The following is an 11,532-nucleotide window of genomic DNA, read 5'->3' on the forward strand; positions in this document are numbered from 1 at the left end:
AGACTTTTAAAAAATACACACTTCCAACTTCAAAATCCACTACAAAGCTCCTGTTATCAACACTGTGCTGTACTAACATAAGAACATATATAGAGACCAATGGAACAGCATTAAAAGTACAGAAATAAGGGACTGGGGTTGTGGTGGAGCGCTCACCTAGCATGCATGAGGCACTGAGTTCGATCCTCAGAACCACATAAATGTAAAATAAAGATATTATGTCTACCTAAAACTAAAAAATAAATATTAAAAAAAAGAAAGTACAGAAATAAAACCTCACACTCACATTTAAGGTCAACTGATTTTCAAGAAGGGGCCAAGACAATTCAAAAAGGAAAGAATGGTCTTTTCAACAAAAGGTGCTGGGATAACTGGATATCCACATGCAAAAAAAAAAAAAAAAAAAATGAATGTGGACACCCATCTCACAAAATGTCACACAAAAATGTCAAATGGATCACAGGCCTAAATGAAAGAAGCTTAAGCTATAAAACTCTCAGAAGAAAAGATAGGAGTAAGTATTTGAAGTGTTTGTGACCTTGGGTGAGCAAAGGTTTCTTAGGTAAAACACCAAAAGTTTAGATAAATTAGACTATACCAAAATTTAAAAACTTTGTGCTGAGGGTATAGCTCAGTGGTAGAGCACTCACCTAGCATGCACAAAGCCCTAGATTCAATCCCCAGGACAGCCATTTAAAAAAAAAAAAAAAAGTGAAAAGATTAACTACAGAATAAGAGAAAAAATACTTGACAATGAACTTATATCCAGGATACATAAGAACCTTTACAACTTAACTATAAAAAGTCAAACAGGCCAATTTAAAAATGGGCTAAAAAAAATTTAATTCAACATTTCTCCAAAGAAGATACAGAAATGGCCAATAGACACATGAAGAGATACACCATATAATCAGTCATTAGGGAAATACAAATCAAAATCACAATCAGGGCTGGAGTTGTGGATCAGTGGTAGAGTGCTTGCCTAGCATGAGTGAGGCACTAGGTTCAATTCTCAGCACTGCATATAAATAAAAAAAATAAAGTCCATTGACAACTAAAAAAATATTTTTTAAAAAAATCACAATCAATACCACTTCACACCCACTATGATGGCTAAAATCAAAATAATGGATAACAAGTGTCAGGGAGGATTTGAAGAAACCAGAACCCTTGACCCTTGTATAACATCAGTGGAAATGTACAATAGTGCAGTACCCAGTGATGCACGCCTATAATCCCAGCTGCTTTGGAGGCTGAGGCAGGAGGATGGTAAGTTTAAGGGCAGCCTCAGCTGATAGAGTACCCCTGAGTTCACTCCCCAGTACAATAAAATAAAAATAAGTTGCAAAATCAGACAGTAGTGATGGTTATACAACTCTGTGAATATCCTAAAAAAAAAAAAAAAATCAACTATATACACTGTACTTGGGTGAATTTTAAGATGTGTGAAATAGGGCTGGGAATATAACTCAGTTGGTAGAGTGCTTACCTTGCATGCACAAAGCCCTGGGTTCAATCCCCAACACACACACACACACAAAAAAAGAAGATACGTGAAATAAATCTCAATGAAACTATAAAGAAAGAATTAGAGAAAGAAAGAATATTAAAAGCAAAAAGAGCATAGGAAAAACATAGACGATTCAATAACCACTGTTGGAAAAATTGGCTACTACTCTGGAAAAAATAAAATCAGTTCCACCCAAAAAGATTGGGTAGTTCTCAATCCTACACAGAAAAGCCCCCTGAGTACTTCATGACCATGCCTGGGCCTCAGCCCAAGGAACTTCCCTCTTGCTGGTCTGATCTGGAGCAGGCTCAGGCATCAGTACATTCATTAAAAGTCCTCCAGAGGCATTCCCGTGCAGCCAGGGTAGAGAAGCCGCTGTCACTTAAGAGCACACAATCTAGGCGAATCAAGAGGTTGAGTGTGGGAGGCAAAACTTGACTTTATGAGAAAATATACTAAGAGATATATTTATAATATCAGAATAGGAAGGATTTTTTTTCCTTTTCTGCTTTTGTGGTACTAGGGATCAAACTTCAGGCCTCACACGTGTCCAGACCAAAAAAGAACAAGACACAAAGTACGACATTAGAACTAAAATGTCCCCATGAAAATGACATTATTTAATAAGGTTAAGACTAGGTCCATGTATACATATATAATATATATAGTCCACAAAATATTATTCAACAGATATATAGGGCACGCATAGATGTGTACGTACACCTTAATCCTAGAGACTCAGGAGGTTAAGGCAGGAGAATTGCAAGTTCAAGGGCAGCCTTAGCAATTTAGGAAGATTCTGTCTTAAAATAAAACACAAAAAAGGGCTGGGGATGAATTAAATCCCCAGTACCTCCCCCCAAAACCAAAACACATATGTTATATATACATATATGTATGCATGTCTCTATATGTGTATATACACCCACATACACCTAAAAATCAACAAGAAAAGACGATGGCAATTAAGAATGCATAGAAGAGCTAGGGATGGGACTGACACCTCGAACCTAAACAACTCAGGAAGCTGAAGTAGGAGGGCTGTAAGTTGGAGGCCAGCCTCAGTCACTTAGCAAGACCCTGTCTCAATAAAAATATAAAAAAAGGATGGGGATGTAGCACAAAACCCCAGTACCACCTCCCACCCAATGTACACAAAATGTGTAAAGCATAGAATTACCTCTGAAAAAGTACCTAAGGAACTTTTAAAATGTTTTACTTAGGATGGGGAGCTGGGTGACTAGGGAACAGGGGGATAATTTTCACTGTATTCCCTTTTAGAGTTTGGATCATATGGATAAAGTATTACCTGTTTAAAAAAATTTTTTTTAAGATGGAACAATAAACAACTGACCAATAGACATAAGCATCCCTAAGTAATTGAAGCATTAATTTTTAAAACAATTTAAAAATAGTTTTGTATTCCCCAGATTAGAAAAGACAGTCCAAATATTAGTGAAATAGGAGCGCTCATATTTCAATAAATTTCATTTATTGAACTCATTTCAATAAATGAGTTGCAAATCATTGGGAGGCATTATTTTGACAGTAGTTTGAAAAGCATGCTTAGGATGCAGTAATGCCCCTGCTGGTCTATACAAGAGAGAAGACTGGCATGTGGATGTTCTGTACAGAATTTTCTGCAGTTGTGAGAACATGGACACAACCTACATGCCCATCAACAAGGGAAGTGTGACATAAATACACAATATTCCACAGAGCAGTTAAAATGAATAACCTAGCTTTAAGTTTATTGGCATGGTTGAATCTGAAACAATGTTGGATTAAAAAAAAAACAACAAAGAATGTAAGTCCAAGAATAATACATTCAACACAACTCTATATGTCAAAATTAAGATAACAGGATACTATAAATTACTTGTAAATAACATTTTAAAATATAAAGACATGCATAGGAATGATAAACCCCATGTTAGGGGGATATTACTTCTGAGGAGAGGGAAGTGAAAAGGATTAGGGAGAAAAAGCTTTGGTTGCATCTGTAACATTTTATCTCTATAATAAATGAGAGAAATAAGTATGGGAAACAAACATTTGCTGAATCCAGATGGTGGGAATGTAGGTAGGGGTCTTCAAGCAGCTAACAGCCAACAGGAGCCCATAGCTCAGTGTCTTTTAGCAGCATTTGGAACCCAAACAAAGCTCCTGATAGAAAGAGGCCTAGGATTTTTGAAATTGCACTCTTCTCTGTCATTTCCGGCCTCTGAGAGAGAAAGTGAGAAAAAGTGTCACTCATATAGGTGCTTTTAGACGAAAATGTTTGAAAGCATTCTTATTTCAACTAAGGCAAGCACCCTTTGGGAAAACTGACAGCCTGCTAAGGTGAAACTGAATTAAGACCGAACCTATCCCAGCTCTCAGTAAGGCAAACCTTGACTACTAGGACCCCCTGTGGACAAGGACCTGTTAAAAATGCCTGGCTTTTAAGAATGCAGCTGGGCATGGAGGTGCAGGCCTGTAATCCCAGCTATTCAGAAAACAGACCTGAGGATAGCAAGTTTGAGGCCAGCCTAGGCAATTTAAAGAGACCCTGTCACAAACTAAAAAGGGCTGGGAATGGAGCTCAGTGGTAGAGCACTCCAGGAAGAAGGGAGAGAGGGAGGGAGAGAGGGAGTGTGTGGGGGGGGGGGAGGGAAGGAGAGGGAGTGTGTAGGGGGGAGGGAGGGAGAGGGAGAGGGAGGGAGAGGGAGAGGGAGAGAGAGAGAGGGAGAGGGAGAGAGGGAGAGGGAGAGGGAGAGAGAGAGAGGGAGGGAGAGAGGGAGGGAGGGAGAGAGAGAGGGGGAGAGAGAGAGAGAGAGAGAGAGAGAGAGAGAAAGAGAGAGAGAGAGAGAGGGAGAGAGGGAGAGAGAGGGAGAGAGAGGGAGAGAGAGAGAGAATTCCCACCTAGGGCTAGGGGGGTTGGTTAAGTGCTTTAGAGCTGAGCTCACCCAAGGCCCTGGGTTCTATCACTAGCACAGGCCCCTATCCCTATCCTCCTCCAAAAAGAAGAAAAGAGAGAGAAAGAAGAAAAAGAAAATTCAAACCTCACCCTTTCCAGAGAGTTGGCTAAGTGATCTTGGACCTTGCAGGGACTCAGTTCACTTATCTGTAGACAGGATAATATTATTTATTTTGCCTTATTGAGAGAGGATTTATGACATTATTACTCAAGTGTCAATACCTTTGAAATTTTTAATCAGCTGAGAATTAATTTATTTATTTTTTAGCTGTAGATGGACACAATGCCTTTATTTTGTTTATTTACTTTTATGTGGTGCTGAGGATCCAACCCAATGCCTCACACTAGGCAAGCCCTCTGCCACTGAGCTACAGCCCCAACCCCTGACTGGATAAAAAATATATTTTATACTTCCCTGCCATCCTAAACAGAGTCAAGGGAACATCACTCAGCCTTTTCTTGGTGACTCAGGCTTACAATTACCAGCAGAACATCTTATCACCCTGATGATTCTGGAGGCGGAAGGTGTGCCAAGCCATTCCCCCTAAATAAATGACCCTGGGTTCAGCCATTAGGAGTTGCTTTCCTAGTGCTTTGGTCTCAGCCTGCTCTCACTGCCAACTCTCACTGCTCTATGGTCATATTCCCTCTCTGTTCTGGTTTCTTTCCTGTCTTTCATGTGCTGCTTCTTATCTGCTGTGGGCTTGGAAATAGGATGACCATGATTATAAGTAAAAGTAAAATAGGCCGGGCATGGTGGTGCACACCTATAATCCCTGCAACTCAGGAGGCTGAGGCAGGAGGGTCACAAGTTCAAGGCCAGCCTCAGCAACTTAGCAAGACCCTATCTCAAAATATAAAATAAAAGGGCCAGAGATGTAGCTCAGTGGTAGAGCAGCCCCAGGTTCAATCCCCAGTACCAGGGGTGGGACAGAGGTAGAGGGAGTCAAAGGGTCTGAGGAAGCTGGTGTGAATATCGCGGAAACTTGAGCCCTTGGGTGATGCAGGGCAATCTTGGCTATGTGTAGATAAGCAAGGCTGCTGGGTGGCTGCTAGGTGGTTAGGATTGAAGAGATGTTATAGGATATTATGGGTCATATCTCCAAGACTATAAGCATACCTTGCTGCCATTTCCAGTCCTACTTTCATGGTGGCAAACTCTGCAGCCTGGGAAGACAGGTTCCACGGACTCCAAATTCTCTCACACTTTTGTAGGCTTGAGGAATTTGGGCTGCCTGCCCCACGTTCAGCACAGCTGACCACAGATTTACTTCTTAGAACCCTATATCCTGGCCACTTTCGGGCAGGAGTAGAACATTTGTGAAGAGCATGAACATTTCTTTAATTCCTGAGGTTTTGTCACACAGTAGCAATTTGCTCACTTGACAAGTATTTATTGAATTCCTACTATGCTACAGGTGCGCGGGGGGGGGGGGGGGGGGGGGGGGGGGGGGTGCGTACTGGTTGCCTTTGCCTCTCAGCAAACACTTGCCATCTATTGGCCAAGAGCCTCTGGTTTATGTACAGTCTCACACAGCCCCAGGGGTACAGGATATGGTTTTTAAGACCTCCCAGTGCTTGCAAAACCCATCTCTCCTCTTGGGATCCTGTTACTGTGATAAAACAGACTTCACTCTTCTTACAGCCCTCCCTCCCAGCTCACCAGCAATAACCAAAGCAAACACTATGTTTCACAGAAAGTCACATGCACAACCACCATGACGTCCACCAGAACCTGTTCAGGCTCTGAGTTCAGCCCCAGAATCCCCTCAAATAGAAATAGAGTAGGAATCTTCAAAACTCCAGAGCTTCAATCTGGACTCCCCCTCCAAAGGCCAGCCAAGAGAACTGTACAAACCCCACTCACCTTTTGATTGCATTCACAGGTGGCAACAGCCCACCCAGGCTGGACCTGATCCCTGCCACTGCCTTCCTTTCCCTGGCACAGTGGAACAAAAGCTGGAGCAGATGAACCCACCAAGTCCAGATTGCTCTCAGAGTGGGAACCAATATAAGCCAAGCCCAGTTCCTGCCCTCTGAGTGCTTCTAATCAAAATAAATCTAACGGAACTCTGCCCCATCTGGGAAGGCCAGAGGGACTGCCAGCATGAATATTCTGCTGATCACAGCTTTGACCCTGCCCAGGTTTCCTTTCTCCTGATTTCAAGTCCCCCAATAACACAAACTTGTTTAAGGGCATACAAGGCCCTCTCTCCAACTTCCTCTTAAAGCAGATTATATCTAGCTTTGCCCCAGCTGACAGACTCAGAAAGTTCCTTCATCACGGGTCCTGCCTGGCTGCCCTGCGCGTGTGCTGTAGGCCCTCAGAGGGAGTGGTCTGGCTGCTGACCACTTCCCTGGGCCTTGCCTGCCACCACAGTCTCTCACTTCCTGTGCCAGGGCTGGGCCCCCAGGAAACCGCTCACCACAAAGTTTGACAACAGCGTTTTAGATTACACCCTTTTGAGACCCATGGTTCCAATGGAGAGGGGAAGAGACTCATCAGTTGGGCTAGGTAGAAACAGTTGGGAGGCAGCCAGGCCTGACTCTTGAGTTCTCCCTGTGTTGGTCATTCTGCTAGTTTAAATTCTGGGGCATTGCTGCGTGCAGTGGCACATGCCTGGAATTCCAGCAACTTGGGAGGATGAGGCAGGAGGATTGCAAGTTCTAAGCCATTCTGGGCAACTCAGGGAAATCCTGTCTCAAAATAAAAATTAAAAAAGAGCTGGGGATGTAGCTCAGTAGGTAGAGGGATCTTGGTACCTTTAAAAAAAATTTTTTTTTGGAATATGGTGGCCCATGCCTGTATTCAATCCCAGCTACTCCAGGAGCTGAGGTGAGAGAATCAACTGAGGCCCAGGAGCTAGAGACTAGTCTGGGCAAAAGAAGGAGTCCCCATGTCAAAAAATAATCAATCAATTAATTCTGACCACTCGTGAACACTTGTTGAAGATGTTGGCAGGGCTGCCTAAGAGTCTCCATCAGAATCCTCTTGCCACCTCTGTGGGCTTTGCTGGCACAGCTCCACCCACCATCTGCCCCTCTCTCTCTACTCCTATTCCCACTCCCAGCATAAGGATCCATACAAGGTTAAGGGGAGGAGTGGCCAGCCTTGCAGCTGTGAAGCTAAGTGGGGAGGCCAGGGACAAAGGTGTGATTCATCAGCTGGTTGCAAGCAGGGGGAATTCCAGAGCAAGAAAGGGTCAGGGCTGCCCTGGGTCCCTATCTATCACAGGGGCAAGGGCCAGCACACATCTGGGAGTCCTGCATCCTCAACCATCTACAATCAAGGGTAGAGTAGAAAAGGCTCACTATTAAAAAAAAAAAAAAAAAAAAAAAATCACTTAGGTTTTTCAATTCCAATCCCCCCTGCCCAGTACTTGAAATTAAAAACTTTCATCCAGAATCCTTCCCACTAGCACCAAAAACCATGCTACCCCTGCAGAATCTGGCGGATTTATTGGACACCTCTAAGCACTGAACACACGTTACCTCATTGTTCACTCTCACAATGCCACATGTGGTAGGTCTGATGACTCACTTCATTTTACAGGTGAGAAACACATGTTCAAAGGAGTTTAGTGCCCAGTCAGCAGCTGTAAGGCTAGTGACTATCAAGCCAGAATCCGAACCCAGGTGTGTCCAACTCCACACTCTGCCCCTAAGTGCCACCAACCTGGAATCAAGGAAGGGAAATCAGAGCTGCAGGAAAAATACCTCCCCTGGGCATCAGCAAAAAAGTCCTTCCCTCAGGGCAACATTTCCTGACCATCTAAACTGTCATCTCACCCCATGACAATTCACATCTACCTTCCCTATCATAGTTTTCTGTTTATCACTAACACACCCTATGTGTCTATTACCTGTCATTTATTGTCAGCTTCCACCACTAGATGTCAGTTCTGTGAGGTCAACGGTTGTTGACTACTGTTAATTTTGTTCACTGCTCTGTCCCTCACACCTAGCATTTATACATAGTATTTGCTAAATAAATAATTGTTGAATGAATACATACAATAGAATTAAGAGGCACAAGCATAGGAAGAAGTGCATGATCTGATCTGTCCATGCAGGGAAAGAGCTGAGAAAAGACAGTGAGGGAATCCATCCAGGGGTAAATTGGGGTGTCCCAAGGTGAGCCTGGCAAGAGGAAATGAGGGTCTGCCAGGTCCCTGGAGGTTCCAGAAGAGACATGCTGCTGGAAGTTGTGATTTCTAGCTTCCAGCTCCCCAGCCTGAGGACTTCTGGTGGGATAGGAGGGCACCAAGCAGGGCTGGTTATAGGCCTCTGGAACAAAAGGCCTGTGGACATGCAGCTGGCCAAAGAGGCGGACAGAGCAGTGGCCTGGGCCTGAGGGGTGCCTGAGAGGGGGGAGTGTCACCGATGAGGAGCTGAAGACAGCCCTCAGTGCAGCTGCAAAGGCGACACCCTCCCATCACCCAGAGTCCCCTCCACCACCAACACAACAGAGAACAGCTTCAGAATTAACCTTCCACATCCACAGCCACAGTTCGTGACAACCTCCCAGCTTGGGGCCAGAGCCTTCCTAGGTTCTGAGAGTGAGGTGGAAGTGCTGGGCCAGCCATACATCTGGAAAACAGACCCTCTTACCCTGCAGCCCTGGTCATCCCTCAGGCCATGGCCTTTGGCCTGCTCTGGTGTAAACACAGTGACCCTGGGATAGCAGTGGATTTGGTAAGGCCAGTGTTTACTCTAGAGCTGAGATATTATAAGCCAGGAGATTAAACGTCCACCCTTGGCTCCTGGTGTCTACTGACTTTTGTGGCACACATGGGACCTATCCAGTAAACTGTAAAGCCCTTGAGGGCCCCTCCCAACCACCATGCATCATTGTTTCTTTTTCTTCTTTCCACAGAGGCTTCATTTGATCCTTACCATAGCGCTATAAAGAAAAGCAGGCAAGTAACCCCACTTTATTCATATGGAAACTATGAAAAGATAAGTGAATTGGCCAGGTCAGGTTGGAAAAACAGATTCAACAGTGAGGAAATCAGAGCTCTGGTCCCTACTGGGCCAACAGGGACCGAAGCTGAAATCACCTCACCTCTATGAGCCGTGCTGCCTTCCTGTGTAAATGGAGTAGGCTGATCTGAGGGACCTACAGCCCCAGCCACTGTACCAATCTTTGATGCTATGCAGTAGAGCCAAGAATAAAACTCAGGCAAAATCTGAGGCAGACTCTCAGCCCAGGGCTCCTTCTACTCACCCTGCATCTTCTAGAAAAGATAACATAAAAGCCCTGAAGCAACTCAAAGGAATCACTCCCTCAGCAGCAGAACTTGGCCTGGGCTTTACTTCATCCCCCACTGCCTGCCTCATCCCCAGGGAGCAAAGGGGACAACAGAGGCAACAGCAGGGGCACCAACAGCAGTTGTACAAAGGGGAAGGGAGCAGCCGGCCAGGTGTGAACCCAAAACCACAGGGAGGGGATGAGTTACAGAGAAATGGTTCACCTTCTTTGGCTCTTACCCCCTGGGTTTTCTGCTGGGGACATTTGGGTGGTGAAGGATCCTACTCCCAGTCCAGCAAAGAAGGGGCAGGAAAGGTGCTTCCCGGAGGCCAGGCAGCTGATGTGCTCAGCGGGAGCGCCCCCCTCTCCTTCTCTGGACTGTCATTATTCTCCCTGCTTATTATTTCTTGAGCAAGGGCCATATGATAGGGCTGCGTGCAGAGGAAAGGCTGAGGAGACTCTAGGAACCCCCCGGCAGAGCTCCTCAAAAAGTGATGCAGTCCGGGTTAACTTCTGGGGGCTTCAGAGCAGCGGACCAGCCCCTACATTTGCCAGCAGCTTGGCGCGGGACCTCTAGAGTGAAACCCTTACACGCTCTCTACTCCACCCCCCCTCCCTGCCTAGACTCCCCCCCCCAACCACTACATTTCGAGCTCCATGTTTCCTTTTATTTCCAAAGTAGCTCTAAAGAATAAAAACAGCTACCTAAACAACTTGTTTGAAATTCCAAGCTTGCACGCCTTATCCTGAGATCCCAAACCAAAGGGCTGAGAGTGAGCTGCAAATGTCCAAATTGACTGCGGGAATGGGCGAGGGCCGGCAAGTCAGCGACAGCCAGAGGCTCTGTACTTTCAACTCCACAACACCCAGTTTCTGGCACCTACTCTAATCCCTCTTGGACAGGGAGCTGGGATTCCCAAGAGCGAACACCGTGTGGCACCAACCCGGAACAAGCTGCGGGCACCTTGTGGGCTCACGGGACCAGAGGCTCGGGTGCTTCCCCAGAAAGGTCCGCAGCCCGAGGCAAGGACCGGCCCAGGGAGACCCAGCACGCCAGGGAGCTGCCGGGCGCCGCTCAGCGGCTTTCTGGATTTCAAATTGGGCCCCCGCGGAGCCGCCCGGAGCCTTCGTTCCTTTTGCTTCCGGGGTGGGTGTAAAAAGACCGAAAATGTCTCCTCGAACGACCCTCCCAAGGTCTAGCCGTCGTCTGGAAGTGTTGCCCCGGAAAGAACCAGCACAGCCCTGGGCCCTCCCGGTAGTCCAAGTCCTCACCTCGCCAGGGGCGGGCACGAGGAGTGCAGGAACCCAGCCTGACTCTGGGCACTGCCACTTCCGACGACTACACGGGCAAAGGGAGAGGCGAGAACCCAGGGGCGCTTACCGAGCGGTCGCCGCCCCTCTGGCTCAGGTCGCTCTTGGCGCTCTGGGCTGTCCAGGTGGCGCCCGGACGCGAGCGCGAGTTTGAAAGTCGCTCTCGGAAGGGGCTGAGGCTGCTGGCTGCTCCCGCCCACTGCCAAAGGGTCGGCGGTCCCGGACGCGGCCAGCTGCGAGCTCGGCCTCTGGGGATCCCAGTCCGCGCGCGGCTTCCCAGAGCCCGGCAGGAAGTCGGGGCCGAGCGGAGCCCGGGCTGCGGCGGGAGGGAGGGAGGGAGGGAGGGAGGAGCGGACCAGGAATTTTTCCAGTGGGTGGAGACTGGGGCCCGCGGCTGGAATCCAGCAAATTGGCAGCTGGGCGGGGGTCGGGGGAACCTTCACTGGGACTCGTGCTGAAGGATACCGCGGCGGCGCGGCTCCCGCCTGGCTAATGAGTAAC

The 11,532-nt window shown here is 46.8% G+C and overlaps 1 protein-coding gene across 6 annotated transcripts in view; it reads right to left on the reverse strand.

The window, feature by feature from the left end:
• Positions 1-11,321, reverse strand: part of Plekhg3 (pleckstrin homology and RhoGEF domain containing G3) — a 40,961-nt gene extending 29,640 nt beyond the window's left edge. For 4 of the 6 annotated variants that reach the window (XM_076850361.2, XM_076850358.2, XM_076850360.2 and 1 more), the window contains exon 1: positions 11,102-11,321. The gene's annotated coding sequence lies outside the window, so the exon portion shown is untranslated. Of the gene's footprint in view, positions 1-3,563; positions 3,735-4,559; positions 4,617-10,992; positions 11,078-11,101 lie in introns of those variants that run through there. The other 2 variants (XM_076850355.2, XM_076850357.2) reach the window with 2 other exon arrangements.
• Between the last annotated feature and the right edge of the window lie 211 nt (positions 11,322-11,532).

The sequence above is a fragment of the Callospermophilus lateralis genome, chromosome 3, assembly GCF_048772815.1.
Source record: "Callospermophilus lateralis isolate mCalLat2 chromosome 3, mCalLat2.hap1, whole genome shotgun sequence".
NCBI lineage: Eukaryota > Metazoa > Chordata > Mammalia > Rodentia > Sciuridae > Callospermophilus > Callospermophilus lateralis.